At 42.3% G+C, this 16,991-nt stretch overlaps 1 protein-coding gene across 1 annotated transcript in view; it reads left to right on the top strand.

Moving 5' to 3' along the window:
• GRID1 (glutamate ionotropic receptor delta type subunit 1) overlaps positions 1-16,991 on the top strand; it is a 326,741-nt gene that overhangs the window by 286,597 nt on the left and 23,153 nt on the right. The gene's annotated exons all lie outside the window — the stretch shown is intronic.

Below are 16,991 nucleotides of genomic sequence, written 5' to 3'. Positions count from 1 at the left end.
CTGTCAATGGTGACAGTATCATATGTAGTGACAGTAGACATGTCAGAAATTGTTGCCAGGTCCTTCAGTCCGGACCAGATGTCCAAACTTGGTCCTGCCTGCCCTGCATCACCACCAGCGGGTTGCTTAGGATACCTAAGTTTTTTCCTGGCAGCCCCAGTTGCGGGAGAAAATGAAGAAGGAGCCGTTGACGTGTCACGTTCCGCTTCAGCTGACAGTGTGTTCACCAGCAGGTCTTTGCACCTCTGCAGGCTTGTGTCGGCCGGAAAGAGAGACACCACATAGGCTTTAAACCTAGGATCGAGCACGGTGGCCAAAATGTAGTGGTCTGATTTCAACAGATTGACCACCCTGGAATCCTGGCAAAGTGAATGAAGGGCTTCATCCACAAGTCCCACATGCCGAGCGGAATCGCTCCGTCTTAGCTCCTCCTTCACTTTCTCCAGCTGCTTCTGCAAAAGCCTGATGAGGGGAATGACCAGACTCAAGCTGGCAGTGTCTGAACTGACTTCACGTGTGGCAAGTTCAAAGGGCTGGAGAACCTTGCACAACACGGAAATCATTCTCCACTGCGCTTGAGTCAGGTGCATACCCCCTCCTTTGCCTATGTCATAGGTGGATGTATAGGCTTGTATGGCCTTTTGCTGCTCCTCCATCCTCTGAAGCATATAGAGGGTTGAGTTCCACCGCGTCACAACCTCTTGCTTCAGGTGATGGCGGGGCAGGTTCAAGAGTGTTTGCTGGCGCTCCAGTCTTCGGCACGCAGTCGCTGAATGGCGAAAGTGGCCAGAAATTTTTCGGGCCACCCAAAGCGTCTCCTGCACGCCCCTATCGCTTTTCAGAAAATTCTGCACCACCAAGTTTATTGTGTGAGCAAAACATGGGACGTGCTGGAATTTGCCCAGATGTAATGCCCGCACAATATTGGTGGCGTTGTCAGATATCACAAATCCCCAGGAGAGTCTAAGTGGGGTAAGCCACTGGGCGATGATTTCCCTCAGTTTCTCTAAGAGGTTGTCGGCAGTGTCCCTCTTACTGAAACCGGTGATACACAGCGTAGCCTGCCTTGGAACGAGCTGGCGTTTCTGAGATGCTGCTACTGGTGACGCTGCTGCTGTTGCTGCGTAAGGTGATACGTCTACCCAGTGGGCTGTCACAGTCATATAGTCCTTAGTCTGCCCTGTTCCACTTGTCCACATGTCCGTGGTTAAGTGGACATTGTGTACAACGGCATTTTTCAGGACACTGAGGACACTTTTTCTGACGTTTCTGTACAGTCTCGGTATCGCCTGCCTAGTGAAGTGGAATCTAGACGGGATTTGGAACCGGGGACACACTACCTCCATCATTTGTCTAAATCCCACTGCACTAATGGCGGATACCGGACGCACATCTAACACCAACATAGCAGTCAAGGCCTCAGTTATACGTTTTGCTTCAGGATGACTGCTGTCGTACTTCATCCTCCTCGCTAAGGACTGTTGGAGGGTCAATTGTTTAGTAAAAGTAGTGGTGTTCCTACTTCCTCTCTGGGATGATGAACGACTCCCAGCAGCAGCAACAGCAGCAGCGGCAGCAGTAGGCGTAGCAATGCAGGATCCTCCGGAGGAATCCCGGATAGGAGAGTCAGTCATGCCAGTGACATGGCCTACAGGACTACTTCCGATCCTGACTAAGGAGGAAATTGACGAGGAGGGAGTTGACGGTGTGGTTTGCAGGCGCTTGGATACAACAGGACAACGGGATTTAGGTGTCCCTGGACTGCTTACGGTCTTAGCCAAAGTTTCTGAACTTGACAGTAACTTTTTATGAACGCGCTGCAGGTGCCGTATAAGGGAGGATGTTCCTAGGTGGTTGACGTCCCTACCCCTACTTATTTCACCTTTACATATGGTACATATGGCAAGACAGTTGTTGTCCGGATTTGGATAGAAATATTGCCAGACCAAAGAGGTGGAATGTTTGGTCTTCTGCCCAGGCATGACCGTGATGGGCTTTGTCATCCCACGGACAACAACTGTCTCCCCCGGAGCCTGATTTAAACAAACCACATCACCATCAGAATCCTCCTTGCCAACTTCCTCCTCAGCGCCAGCTACACCAGTATCCTCATCCTGTTGTACTTCAACAGTGACATCTTCAATTTGCATATCAGCAAGTGGACTGTGGGTGCTCCTTTCAGCACTTGCAGGGGGCGTGCAAATGGTGGAAAGAGCCACCTCTTCCCGTCCAGTGCTGGGAAGGTCAGGCATCGCAACCACCACCACACTTGGACTCTCCTTGGGGATTTGTGATATCTTCTTAGAAAGCACAGTTCTTCGCTGTGCTTTTGCCAGCTTAACTCTTTTGATTTTTTTAGTGGGAGGAGGGCTTCCATCGTCATGTGAAGCTGAACCACTAGTCATGAACATACTAGGGATCGACCTTAGCCGTTCCTTGCCACTCCGTGTCGTAAATGGCATATTGGCAAGTTTACGTTTCTCTTCAGCTGATTTAAATGTCTTTTTCAAGGTCATTTTCCTGAACTTTGCCATTTGGGATTGTATGTGCCCTCTACTATGACATTGGGCATCGGCCTTGGCAGACGACGTTGATGGCATGTTATCGTCTATGTCATGACTAGTGGCAGCAGCTTCAGCACTAGGAGGAAGTGGTTCTTGATCTTTCTCTATTTTATTTTTATCGGAGAAAGTTTGGTCCTCCATTTATGTTATATCGATTTGATATATACGTGCGGCTAAACACAGAAAATAATTTTTTTTTTGGTTTGGACTGGAGTGTACTTTGGGGGTTACAGCACCCTTTAACGGTCAAGCCAGCCGGCCCTTTACTTATGACACAGGCGCACGCTTGGCACTACTTTGTTGATGCACGTGCGGCTACTGCGCACACAATTCACAAACACAGAAAATAATTTTTTTTTTGGTTTGGACTGGAGTGTACTTTGGGGGTTACAGCACCCTTTAACGGTCAAGCCAGCCGGCCCTTTACTTATGACACAGGCGCACGCTTGGCACTACTTTGTTGATGCACGTGCGGCTACTGCGCACACAATTCACAAACACAGAAAATAATTTTTTTTTGGTTTGGACTGGAGTGTACTTTCGGGGGTTACAGCACCCTTAACGGTCAAGCCAGCCGGCCCTTTACTTATGACACAGGCGCACGCTTGGCACTACTTTGTTGATGCACGTGCGGCTACTGCGCACACAATTCACAAACACAGAAAATAAATTTTTTTTTGGTTTGGACTGGAGTGTACTTTGGGGGTTACAGCACCCTTTAACGGTCAAGCCAGCCGGCCCTTTACTTATGACACAGGTGCACGCTTGGCACTACTTTGTTGATGCACGTGCGGCTACTGCGCACACAATTCACAAACACAGAAAATAATTTTTTTTTTGGTTTGGACTGGAGTGTACTTTCGGGGGTTACAGCACCCTTAACGGTCAAGCCAGCCGGCCCTTTACTTATGACACAGGCGCACGCTTGGCACTACTTTGTTGATGCACGTGCGGCTACTGCGCACACAATTCACAAACACAGAAAATAATTTTTTTTTTGGTTTGGACTGGAGTGTACTTTCGGGGGTTACAGCACCCTTAACGGTCAAGCCAGCCGGCCCTTTACTTATGACACAGGCGCACGCTTGGCACTACTTTGTTGATGCACGTGCGGCTACAGCGCACACAATTCACAAACACAGAAAATAATTTTTTTTTTGGTTTGGACTGGAGTGTACTTTCGGGGGTTACAGCACCCTTAACGGTCAAGCCAGCCGGCCCTTTACTTATGACACAGGCGCACGCTTAGCACTACTTTGTTGATGCACGTGTGGCTACTGCGCACACAATTCACAAACACAGAAAATAAATTTTTTTTTGGTTTGGACTGGAGTGTACTTTCGGGGGTTACAGCACCCTTAACGGTCAAGCCAGCCGGCCCTTTACTTATGACACAGGCGCACGCTTGGCACTACTTTGTTGATGCACGTGCGGCTACTGCGCACACAATTCACAAACACAGAAAATAATTTTTTTTTTGGTTTGGACTGGAGTGTACTTTCGGGGGTTACAGCACCCTTAACGGTCAAGCCAGCCGGCCCTTTACTTATGACACAGGCGCACGCTTGGCACTACTTTGTTGATGCACGTGCGGCTTCTGCGCACACAATTCACAAACACAGAAAATAATTTTTTTTTTGGTTTGGACTGGAGTGTACTTTGGGGGTTACAGCACCCTTTAACGGTCAAGCCAGCCGGCCCTTTACTTATGACACAGGCGCACGCTTGGCACTACTTTGTTGATGCACGTGCGGCTACTGCGCACACAATTCACAAACACAGAAAATAATTTTTTTTTTGGTTTGGACTGGAGTGTACTTTCGGGGGTTACAGCACCCTTAACGGTCAAGCCAGCCGGCCCTTTACTTATGACACAGGTGCACGCTTGGCACTACTTTGTTGATGCACGTGCGGCTACTGCGCACACAATTCACAAACACAGAAAATAATTTTTTTTTTGGTTTGGACTGGAGTGTACTTTCGGGGGTTACAGCACCCTTAACGGTCAAGCCAGCCGGCCCTTTACTTATGACACAGGCGCACGCTTGGCACTACTTTGTTGATGCACGTGCGGCTACTGCGCACACAATTCACAAACACAGAAAATAATTTTTTTTTTGGTTTGGACTGGAGTGTACTTTCGGGGGTTACAGCACCCTTAACGGTCAAGCCAGCCGGCCCTTTACTTATGACACAGGCGCACGCTTGGCACTACTTTGTTGATGCACGTGCGGCTACTGCGCACACAATTCACAAACACAGAAAATATATTATTTTTTTAGCACTTGGGGGGAGCACCCCTGATGGACAGAGCACCCCCTGGACAACACTACAGCACTCCTTTAGGACTGGGACACTGCACAGGACTTTGGAGTGGACACAGCCCCTATGGAGAACTGACTGCACAACACAGTCCAGCCAGCCCCTATGGACTTTGAAGTAGTGGACACAGCCCCTATTAACAACAGCAGCACAGCACAACACAGCCAGCCCCTATGGACTTTGAAGTAGTGGACAACAGCAGCACTACACTACACTACACTACACAGCCCTAACTCCCACCCTCCCTATTCACTGTCCACAGCCGAGTGAGAAAATGGCGCCGACGCGGGTACCTTATATAGGATCCAAAACCCGCGAGACTCGGAAACGGGATGATGACGTTTTGCCTCGATTTCAGGATCCGAGTCAGGCGGGAAAAGTCGAGCCTGACTCGGATCGGGCTCGGATCGGGGGGGCTCGGGGGGGTTCGGATTTCAGAAATCCGAACCCGCTCACCCCTACTTTAAACATGACACATCTAGGAATCAGAGTGACACTGCAGTGGCAGACAGGATGGCAGTTTAGTAAACTGTATGACCCCATAAAAAGTAACCAATAATTTTTTTATAAATTAAGTACTAGATCAGAAGGAAGGAAGGATTGATTCATAAGTTAATTTAATTCTTTATTTCCAAATCTGTTAATCAAGGAGGGCATAGGAGGACTGTAATGATCAAACATTCTTCTTTTATTGCCTTTTCTCTTCTGAGGTACTGAAAAGAAAGAAAGAAGAATTAGCTCAGAATTTGATGGCAGATAAGAACCACTTGTACCATCTAATGTACAATTGGGTTAATCTTTTTGTTGTTAGCAATCAACCTCCCAGTATGTTTTTGGATTGTGGGATGAAACTGGAGCACCTGGAGGAAACCATCACAAGCATGGGGAGAACATACAAACTGCACACAGTTAGGGCCATGGTGAAATCAAACCCATGACCTCAAAGCTGTGAGATAGTAATGTTAGCCATTACACCATCCATACTGCCTTAGTTCCTGTAAAAGTAAGAAAAAAGGATTGATTGATTAGTTAATTAATTTAACTGTTTGATTGACTGAGAAAATGTATGAAGTGTGGGGGGGTAACTTACTTTAATTTTGTCCCTGCTACCAAATCCAATCTCCATTCCATTTGACCAAAACATTAAATTTTTTGCCTGTTCCTGGACCTTAAACAAACATAATTCTTGGCCTAGAAATGCCATTTCATCCACTATCTACTTAAACACAGATATGTGGACAAGTGGTAGTGGTCAAAATAAAGTTTACATGACTGTGACAGCCCACTGGGTGGATGTATTGTCTTCAGGAGCAGCAGTATGTAACATCAAACACTAGCTCATTCACCAGCTCATTCATGCTCTCTGTATCACTGGCTTAATTAAGAACCATACCAGTGTTAATCTGTTAAAAAAACTCATAGCAAGATGGCTTACTCTGCTAAGACTCTCCTCAGGATTCGCCATTTCCGATTATGCATTTTATATCATGAGAGCATTACGGCTGGGTGAATTTGAACAAGTCCTATGTTTTGCCCTCATGATAAACTTGGTGGATCAGAATTTTATAAAAATGACAGGGGCATGCTGGAGATACTGTCTGTGGCCTGAAAGATTTCTGGACATTTTCTGCAATTATTCAGCAACCGCATGTAGAAGTTTGCTGCGGCTGCAAGAACAGTTCCATTTTCCATGCTACCAACTGAAGCAAGAGGTCGTTACCAGGTGGAATTGCACCCTTTATATGCTTCAGCGAATGAAGTAACAGCAACAAGCCATCAAAACCTACAGAAGAAGATGCTATAATATAGGGAGAGGATGGTGTTCACTGAATAATACTCTCTGTTTTATGCAAACTACTAAAAAAAAAACATTTGAAGGATCAACTAATGAAATGTGTGAGGAAGACCTTTGCCACCCAATGCAGCAAAGTACAGAGACTTCTGTAATAGTGGATTCCAGAGTTGGCAATTTCATATTTTTCAACAGTAAACTTTCCAATTATTAGAGGTGATGTTTGTCTATGCAAAATAGACCATCCCCAATGCACCCCAAGAATACAGCCCATTATTAAAAGTGGTGCAATATGGAATTATCCTTGGGCCCTCCCAAACACCTTTGTGCTGGATTTTAAAAATTAGGACATGCGCAGTTTATATAACCAAGCACTTCAGCGACAGGGAATGCCACTTTTGTGGCTGAAGTGCTTGGTTTACTTGGGCCCCCACAAACCAATTTTTTTGGAAGGACTACCTTTAATCACTAATAAGGAGGTTGATGAGGAGGGTGTTAATTACATTATAATCATGTAAAATAAATTTCATGAACTTGCCGCAGATACTGAAACATGGAGGAGGTTCCTAGATGGTTAATGTCCCTACCTCATGGAGTAGTTGCCTTCATTAACATTGTCAGGATTTGGGTAAAAATAATCCAAGAGGTGGCTTTTTTTATCTTTTGCCCAGGCATCACAATCACTTTCTTTTTATTGCGGGCAAGAACTGAAGCCACTGGTGATTGACTTACACAAACAGCATCATCAACATCCTTATCCTCACTGTCTTGCCTTATACAGTATATGCATGTGAACAAAGCACACCAAACAGTACAATTATTGAATTACATTTTTTGATGTTGCAGCTCTATTCCTGTGTGGACTGGAGCCACTGGACTTATATATGGATGTGAGCAAAGTGCACAAAACAGTTTAAACTATACAATTACTTCTGCTTTATGTTGCAGCTCTGTTCCTGCTTGGACTGATGCCAGCGGGTTTATTTATGCATGTGAACAAAGCGCACCATACAGTACAAACAATACAATTATTTAATACATTTTTTGATGCCACAGCTCTATTCCTGCATGGACTGGATCCACAGGGCTTTTACATGCATGTGAACAAAGCACACCAAGCTGTACAACAGTTTTTTTTTTTTTATGTCTAGCTCTATTCAAACTGCTTGGAGTCACATGACTTATATATGCACGTGAATGTCTTAATCTGGTGGACACAGCACTACCTATATACAGCAGAGTACAGCACAGCATACAGCAGCTTGCACCCCTTATACACATTGACAAAGCAGCACAGACACTTGTTAGTCTGGACACAGCAGCCTATACAGCAGAGTACAGTGCAGCATACAGAAGCGTGCACCCCCTATATACATTCACTAAACAGCACAGCCACTTGTGAGTCTGGACACAGCACAACCTATACAACAGAGTAAAGCACAGCATACAGCAGTGTGCCTAACAAGGAAATTGCACCGTGTCCCATCTGTGGCACCTTATATAAAATAAAAAACCTGCGATAATTTGAATACTGGCTTGAGAATCCTAACCACTGACATCCCTATGGTAAGTATTAGGGGGAGGGTTAGGTTTAAGGTTAGGATTAGGCTGCAGAGGGAGCTTAGAGTTAGGCTGCGGGAGTTGAGGGGCTATGGATAGGCTGCAGGAAAAGTGGGTTAGAGGGAGCGTTATAGGATAGTTACCTAATAAGGCCAGGATTCTGGATACTGGTGTCAGTATTCTGACCACCGGCATCCCGTACCCAACCCATTGGAAGGGGCAGGTTTCTAAAAAGTACAGTGAGGTGAGTGAAACAAAGTTTGTACATGCTGTACAGTACAACTCGCTTAAATAAAATCTGACCAAAACTTTGTGTGTAAAATTTTTATTTATTATTTATTACCAGTTCTTTACATGCACACATTGACATCAATCCCTGTCCTAGCAAAGTTTACAGTCTATGTTCCATACTACATGTACACACACAAACACACTAGGGTTATTTTTTTTTTTGTCAGGAGCCAATTAACCTGCAAGTATATTTTTGGATTGTGGGAGAAAACCATAGGAACCCACGCAAGCATGGGGCTGATATACAAACAACACACAGTGCCATGGAGGTATATGAACCCAGGACCTAAGTGCTAATTAAATAATACAATATTTAATTGACTGTAGTTCAAGAAAATTAAATCTAGTAGCACTCAAATTTATTTACAGTTTATCAAAATAAGGGTATAATTAAAATTGCATATATTTAAAATACACAGATATGATATTTTTTATGTACAGTATATGACAATAATTGCCTTGGTGCTACAGTAAAAATCTCAGATACACAACATGGTTGCTGGGTATTTCTTACCACAGTCACTGTGGTAAGATATGAGGAGACGAAGATGAGAGCAGCGGAAAAATATAAGTCCTATTTCTATTTAAGTGTGTTTTAATAGATTTTAAGTATACTGTTCATTTGTTATAGGAAATTACTTACAAAAAAACCCCCAAAATGTTTAACCTTGAATTATGAAATGTTTATTACCTTGGAAAACACTGCCACTTGGCAGTATAAACTTAGAAATTGTTGATCACTTAAAATTTAGATGGTTTTAGAATTCAACTCTTATGAGGACCTTGAGTTCCCAAATTGGGTTGGTAATACAATTAAGCCTACCATGTTTACTTTTCGTTAATGCATTGTGAAACTAAATTTTATGTCCTTGCTTAATTAAAATAAATGAAAAAGTTAAATTGGCAAACAATAATCTTTTTAAGTGAGGGACAAACTTGCTAAAGTATTGCCATGATACATAAATATATTAAGTGAAATGCTTGCTGAGTGTTCTAGAGCAAGTTTAATCTTGCTGATTCCTAATTACATTTGCCAAATGACCTCTATGGTGAGAGAGAATGTGTTTGGCAGCCCAGAAATGAACTTTTTTTATTGCTGCTTGATAAAGAGCTGCTAAACTTGTTGAAGGTAAATAAAAATTGAGGCCTTGTGGGGAAAATAAAATGTGCAAAAAGCAGAACTCACATTGTCAGCACCAATACCTGAATTTAAAGAGAATACCATTGTTCAGGCAGTTTACATAGCTGAAAGTGAGCAATGGGCAAATGATTGAAATGATTAATCAGAATAAATAAATAAAATACACTCTTATGTCTTATGTTAAAGATGAGATACACAAGGTTGGTTCAAAAATACGTGTGTAATATTCTCTATTTCATTCTAATTTCCTTCCAGGCCAGAGCATGTAGAACACTGATTCCCCTCACGGCCATTAGACTGTGACTTATATCAGTTATACTGTCCCAACATCAGTTGTAAGATGGCGGGGCTGGCGGAAACATGGTCAATCATTGCGGTGCGTAGTGTGATTAGATTTATTTGCCTAAAGGGCACATCAACAGTTGAAATTCATCACCACCATCATGTCACGGAAACAGGTTTGGTTTTGGTGCCCTGCCTTTGATAATAGCTGATGGATGTTCAAGATGAGCAGCAATCTGGCCGGCCCAGCACATCCAACACAGATGACAATTTCCCATGGAAGCTAGCTTTGTCTCCAGTGTCACAAGATGCACAGAACCCACTGAGATATTCAGTTTGTCAGCAGTATCACTAACTTGAATTCATCTGTCCTCCTGAATTAGACTTTCAATGCAACACAAATCGCTCATCTTGAATATCTGTCCTGCTGTTATCAATGGCAGTACACCCAACCCAAACCTATTTCTGTGACATGATATCACCATACACCACGACTAGTTGGTAATGAAATTCAGCTACTGATGTGCTCATAAGATATCACACTATGCATGTCAATGTTTGACCATGTTTCCGCCAGTCCCACAATCTTATAAACTGATGTTGGGACAGTGTGACTGATATGAGGAGCAACCTAATGGATGTCAGGGGATGCAGTGGTCTACCTGCTCTGGCCTAGCAGAACATTAGAATAAAATAGAGAACATTACACATGTGAGATGTCTTGTTACTTTACTTATTGAACTACCCTCGTATTTATAATGAAATATCCTTGTTAAATTTTACTTAGTTTCTATACAGGTGTTCCTTCACCTATTTGTAGGTATTACCATTCAAAAATGTGCCATTTTTTTGTTTTGCTTTCCAACATTTCAAATTCCCTAAATCCTGGTCTATTTTTGGATAATAGCTCTCTTAATTGTAATACTAAAATGAGAATGGTAACTTTTTGTGTCCAGGTTTCCCTCAACTCTTGGCTCAGCTCCACTTCAATTCCATTAGGTCAACAGCTGCTGTAATATGTACCATGTCTCCATATTAGCCCAAGGCAAATTTTAGTTCATTTTAAACATGAAAATTATCAACTTTGTTCTTGTCATCTTACTGAAGTAGAGTGGTTGAAATTTTACATCTTTAAATAGTATAAAAATCCTACATTACTGTCAAATAAATAGCTAGCACTTAAACACTATGAACACTAATAGCAAGACAAGGTTAAAGCTACAATTGCTCAATGATAGATTAACCGAGTTCAGTGCTGTTTCTGCAAACTTGCAATTCATTTAATGTTTGACACTTTAATTTACTGTTAGTTTATATTATGTACTCCATGACCAAATAACCCAACAACAATGATCTTGAAATATATAACATAGATACCAAGTGTCATTAAAACTTTGTAGCTTAAGTATCATAATGCTAGCTAGTGTTATGGGTCACTCATTAGAACAAAATGAAAACATGTATATTAAATGTGTACTGTAGTGCAACAGTAGGTATATTGTTATATATTATCTAAGTCTGAATCAGGCCCTGTGTACATAGGCACATGCCAGACTGAAATAACCTGATGCAGTAACATCCTTTTCAATTATCTTGATTTAATGTAAAAGTCTAGCTTTAGATTGGTCAGTGGCTATTTCAAGCAACCACTAACCCCTCTGCTGAATGTTTTCAACTACTCTCCCACCAAACTCCTGGAATATAACTTCCTATATTAAATAAAAACCAGGTGCTAGTGCATCACTGTACTACAGTATGTGCTCTAAAACATCACATTGTTTTTCAACTTATCTCCTTGCAATAATAGAACTTGATTTCTAATTTTATTTTGTTTGTAATATTAAAGAAAAATCTCTGACACTTAAATGTAGAATTATATTAATTCTGAATTTCTGTGCACTAATAATCATACACCATTAATTTATGAAAAAAGAAAAAAAAACATTATGGGGCATATGTATCAAGCTGGTTTTTGCATAAAATTATGCAGAAACTGCTGTCCCAGCGAGTTCCCATTTGTGCATAGCGGGGATATTTTCATTAAAAATAAAAAAAAAAACCCTGTGTACATAATAATCGTGGCTGGTCTGCGATTATTCGTAAGTAGACCCCTTTATATGAATTACACAGGTGCTGGCTGACTTTAAGGCCCGTATTCAATTTGAGACGAATGTCCGGATCAGCGATACTTTTTCGCCGATGACGTCATTTTCGCCTGTTTTGCTTTTACCCCATATTCAATTTGAAAGACTTTCCGCCTAGACGGAAAGTCAATGCAATTTAGTAGGCGAAAAAGTTTTGCCTATGAATAGCAGGCGAAAAAAGTGCAGAATTGGGGTTTTGGGGTGCAACGTTGCGGGAACCCCCACTGCAGCCTTCAGACAGTCTCACAAAGGTAAATTGTCTCAAAATGTTTTAAAGAAACACTTTAAGGATTCCCCAAAAAATGACTTTGAAAAAGGGGGAGAAACAAAAAAAGTTGGGGTACAAAGTTAAAAACCAGCGAACTTGACTCTGGGGGGGGTCCCCAAGTATGCCCCAAGTGTTGTTTTGATTGCAGGTTCTTGCGGCAGTTGGATTTTTCATGGTTTTTCATCTTCACTTGAGCAACTTTTAAATATGCTGACCCCCATTTTCAAGTACCCCAAATTTGCTGGGATAAGTTATTTTCTGGAAAAAATACTCCTGAATACTATTCTGAACCACGCATAGAAAAACGCTATTTAGCAGCTATTGAACCCGTTTAAAAAAACACCAAATACCTTCAGCAAGCCAAATCGGTGGGGTACCATAGTGAACCCCCATGTCAGAGCATCTTTTGGGGGGTGTCAGGCTGATTTCCTCAAATCGGACAGTACTTTCCGCCTGTTAAAGTTTCGCCAGGTCCCGTTTTCACGTACTTTCAAATAGAATACGAGGTAAAGTGGGCACGCGCGATACTTTTCCGCCTACAAAACAGGCGAAAAGTCCAGGACGCGAAAAAATATCGCGGCTCAAACTGAATACAGCTCTAGCTGGCATTCTATCTTGTTTTAATCAGCCAAATAACCTGTGTAATTTATGAATGTCCCAGTTTAAAGGGATAGTATGATAAAAAAAAATAAAAAAATATATATAGTGTGTGTGTGTGTGTATATGTATGTATATATATATATATATATATATATATATATATAGATATGATAAAGGTGGTCCCATATAACAACATCTCACGTCGATAGATGTGTTCATCAGGATGATAATACAGACAGCACAGTTGTTTATTACCAAACTGAAAAACATCAAGAAATTCCTGTGTCCCTGTCTCTTGCTAGAAATAGACCAGCTAGGTAGACTAGACATCAGCCATTAACTGTAGCCGGTCACACCAACCTCAAGCTACATACTCCATCCAAGCACTAAACATTGACATACAGCTGATTTACCCAACTGTGTCTTTGTAAATATATATATATTATACAAAACTCAAACAAATTAGTCATGGTCCATTTCTTAAGCACAGGCAGTTTCATGGTCCACTAATGGAAACAATTTGGCAATTAGAGTTTGTTCTCTCAATTCTCCATGTTACAATTTTTCTAACAGCTGCTTTATTTGTCTTATTGTGGTCACCTTCTCCTTGTAAATATGTTACCTGCTCTTGTTATAAAAGTGAACCATCTGACACAACATGCTTGTTAAAAAATGCATTCAAATGTCAAATACACATCTGCTGTAATGCTGAGTGGAAAAAGAAAAAAAATTGCTGAAGCTCAAAGAAAGGTCAAGTAGGCATATTTTTCATATTCTAGTCCAACCACAAACAGTCACAGCCACCATAGATTGAAATAAATGGGTTTTGTAGAGCCATAAAACTGACCCTATAGTTCAGGCATTTTTCTTTTTAGTGGAATTACATTACTTTCTGTCTTTTCATTTTTATCATACATCAGTCATGTGATTTAGGGCATGTGCATACAGGTACTTTCCCTGCTTCAATGATACCTCACACGTAACTGCCACTCATTTATGTACAAATGGTTTTCATGGAAAGCCATGATGAAAGTTTAACAATTGTTCAAAGAATGACTATAGGACAAAAATGCAGCATGCCTATGTCTATCTATCATTACCTTTAAACAATAGTGTGTACCAATGCCCATTTCTTCATAAGGTGTTTGCTTGGATCAGCATTGGGTCAGTGGAAGATGTATTTAACCTTCTAAAGAGTGGAGAAGTTGCCTATAGCAACCAATCAGAGTCTCCTTATTCTATAGAATGTACTTGATAAATGCTACCTCAAAGCTGATTGGTTGCTATTATTATTTATATACATACATGGTACCACATGGGCTCCTCAATGCCTTACAATGTACATAAATAGATGCAGCATGATAAAAACAAGAAAAAAGTGACTTACAGTACAGACCATTTCAGAACATAGACATGGTTTATAAACATTGCTGCATCAGCAGTCATAATACCCAAATGACCAGCAGGATGGTAGAACCCAAGGGATATGTGCCTTTGTAGTCAGTGGGGTGGAGATGGTGTTATAAGTGAGGGAAGGAAAAACACATGAGGGGAGAGGGCTCTGCTAGTGAGAGTTGACAGTCTAATGGGAACAGTCAGACAGACAGGGGAGACACAGAGGGGAAAGTCAGTGAGCATGGGGCAGTTGGTTAGGAAGGGAGCTGGAAGGCTTTGATAAAGAAGTGTGCCTGGAATGTGAAGGGAGAAAAGGTCATAGATGTAAATTGGAGAGTATTGGGTGAGGGCTTTGTAATTGAGTGTGATCATTTTTAATTTGTTTCTGAAGGGGTGGGGGAGCCAGTGAAGGGCTTGCAGTAAAGGGGAGGCAGATGTAGTACATTTGGAGAGGAAGATGAGCTGGGCAGCAGCATTGAGGACAGATTAAAGTTCACCTAAAGAGGATGTTTGAAGGGAGAATAGGAGAGTTCCTAGAACAGAACTTTGGTGAACATCTACTGGTAGAGGAAGTGGGAGAGAAGTATTGTCATGAGAGAAGACTAAGAAAGAATGGCCAGAGAGATAGGAGGACAGCCATGAGAGGACATTATCATGCAGACCAAGGGAGTGAAGGATTTGCAGAAGGAGATGGAGATCCACAGTAAATGCAGCAGAGAGGTCAAGGAAAATGAGCAGAAAGTAGTGGCCCTTAGATTTGGCAGCAAGCAAGTCATTGCTGACTTTAGTAAGGGCATTTTGTGTGTAGTGGAGAAGACGAGAGCCAGTTGCTAAGTTGCTATGAGCACATTCTCCTCTTGTTTACTTCTCTGCTGTTTAGATATGGTTTAGAATTTGCAGTGCTGATCCAAGCAAATGTTGTTTTTTAAATATACATTTTTTTACAGATGCAAAGAGATATGTAGACATTCCTCTCCTTCTCAATTTTTTGTTCTATCATCTTATTTATCATCTTATTTTGATGTTTTAAGGGGAATAATTATCTGACACTGGCCCTAATTCAGAGCCGGACGCTCTGACAGAGCGCTCGCTCTGAATAAGGGCGTTTTTTTAATTTTTTTATGGAGCTGCCTCCTGGCCGCTCGCATTGCTATAGGTTGCCACCCACAGCTAATGGGAGCAGCCAGGATGATGGTCGCGATGGTCAAGACAATCGCGACCATCGGGCTTGCGACGAGACCCATGTGGTAGGGTCTCGAGGCCGCAAGCCCCAGAGAGCATTCAGCTCAAACAGAGCCGAAAGCTCTCACTTGTGATGTCAGTGGGGCCACCCCCAAATGGTAGGCGTTCTCATTGGAATGCCTCCGTCTGGGCAGCCACCCCCCCAGCCCGCCCACCAAAGGGGGCGTGCTGTCACTCAACATTGACAGCACGTCCCCTTTGGTGTGAGACCCAGTGCAACGGATTGCCCATCGCTATCCGGGTCTCGCGCATGCACACGACGGAGCCGGCACCGTCGTGAGCATGCGCTCTGGGCCACCATCGACCCGGTTGCGAGCGCTCAGCACTTGCGACCAGTCTGAATCATGCCCACTGTCATGTCATCTGATTGATAGATTGAGGATCCAAAGACATCCACTGTATATTTCTCTGATAAATATATAAATCTAGTATAGAGGAGTTCACAACAATTAATATTTGGGGACCCCCACATAAGCTGCTGATGCTTAGGTAGCAGGCTGATTGAACATGGCAGCAACTGTTCTTTTCACTTACTATCTTAAACACTTCTTGGTCACTGACTGGGAGTTTGTGTAGTATGTTTATAAGTTTGGGTATAGTGACTACAATGTCTGTAGAGTGTAATGGAAAGCTGGGCCTTTGGTTGCCACTAATGTCGCTGGGCATTTGGTTGCCACTAATGAGACCTGTGAAAGCCTACATTGCTGGGTTCTGTCCCGGCAATGTTACTGTGTTTGCATGACTTAAGGTTTTGCATACTCATGGTGAAAGCCAGAATATGACATTAGTTATTGGAGTCCATCTCCAAAAGCTTGATAAATAGGACAAATACAAAGGTAGTGCACTCCTGCCATTAACATGATATCTGAGACCAGTGCTATAATAGGTGGTATAAGCTATTTGCAATAATGCAGAGTGTAATGGGAAGCTGGGCATTTGGTTGCACAAGAACTGACTTTTACAGATGCAAAGAGGCATGTAGATATTCCTCTCCTCAATTTTTTGTTTTATCATCTTATTTTGATGTTTTAAGGGGCCTAATTATCTAGTGCTTTTGGTCCTGACATTCTTACAGAAATAACAGTTTCCACATGATTAAAACTAAATTAGGTAAATATCCTCTCAGATATCATGTTAATGGCAGGAGTATACTACCTTTGTATTTGTCCTATTTATCAAGCTTTTGGAGATGGACTCCAATAACTAAAGTCATATTCTGGCTTTCACCATGAGTATGCACAATCTTAAGTCATGCAAGCACAGTAACATTGCCGGGACAGAACCCAGCAATGTAGGCTTTCACTGGTCTCATTAGTGTCGAAACTGCTGCTGTGCAATTGTCCCCAAACACTGTCATGTCATCTGATTGATAGATCGCGGATCCAAAGAC

This window comes from Taudactylus pleione, unplaced genomic scaffold (genome assembly GCF_031769625.1).
Source record: "Taudactylus pleione unplaced genomic scaffold, aTauple2 ptg000121l, whole genome shotgun sequence".
NCBI classification, from domain to species: domain Eukaryota; kingdom Metazoa; phylum Chordata; class Amphibia; order Anura; family Myobatrachidae; genus Taudactylus; species Taudactylus pleione.
The sequence above is the reverse complement of the archived record's forward strand: the minus strand, read 5'-3'. Positions and strand labels throughout refer to the sequence as shown.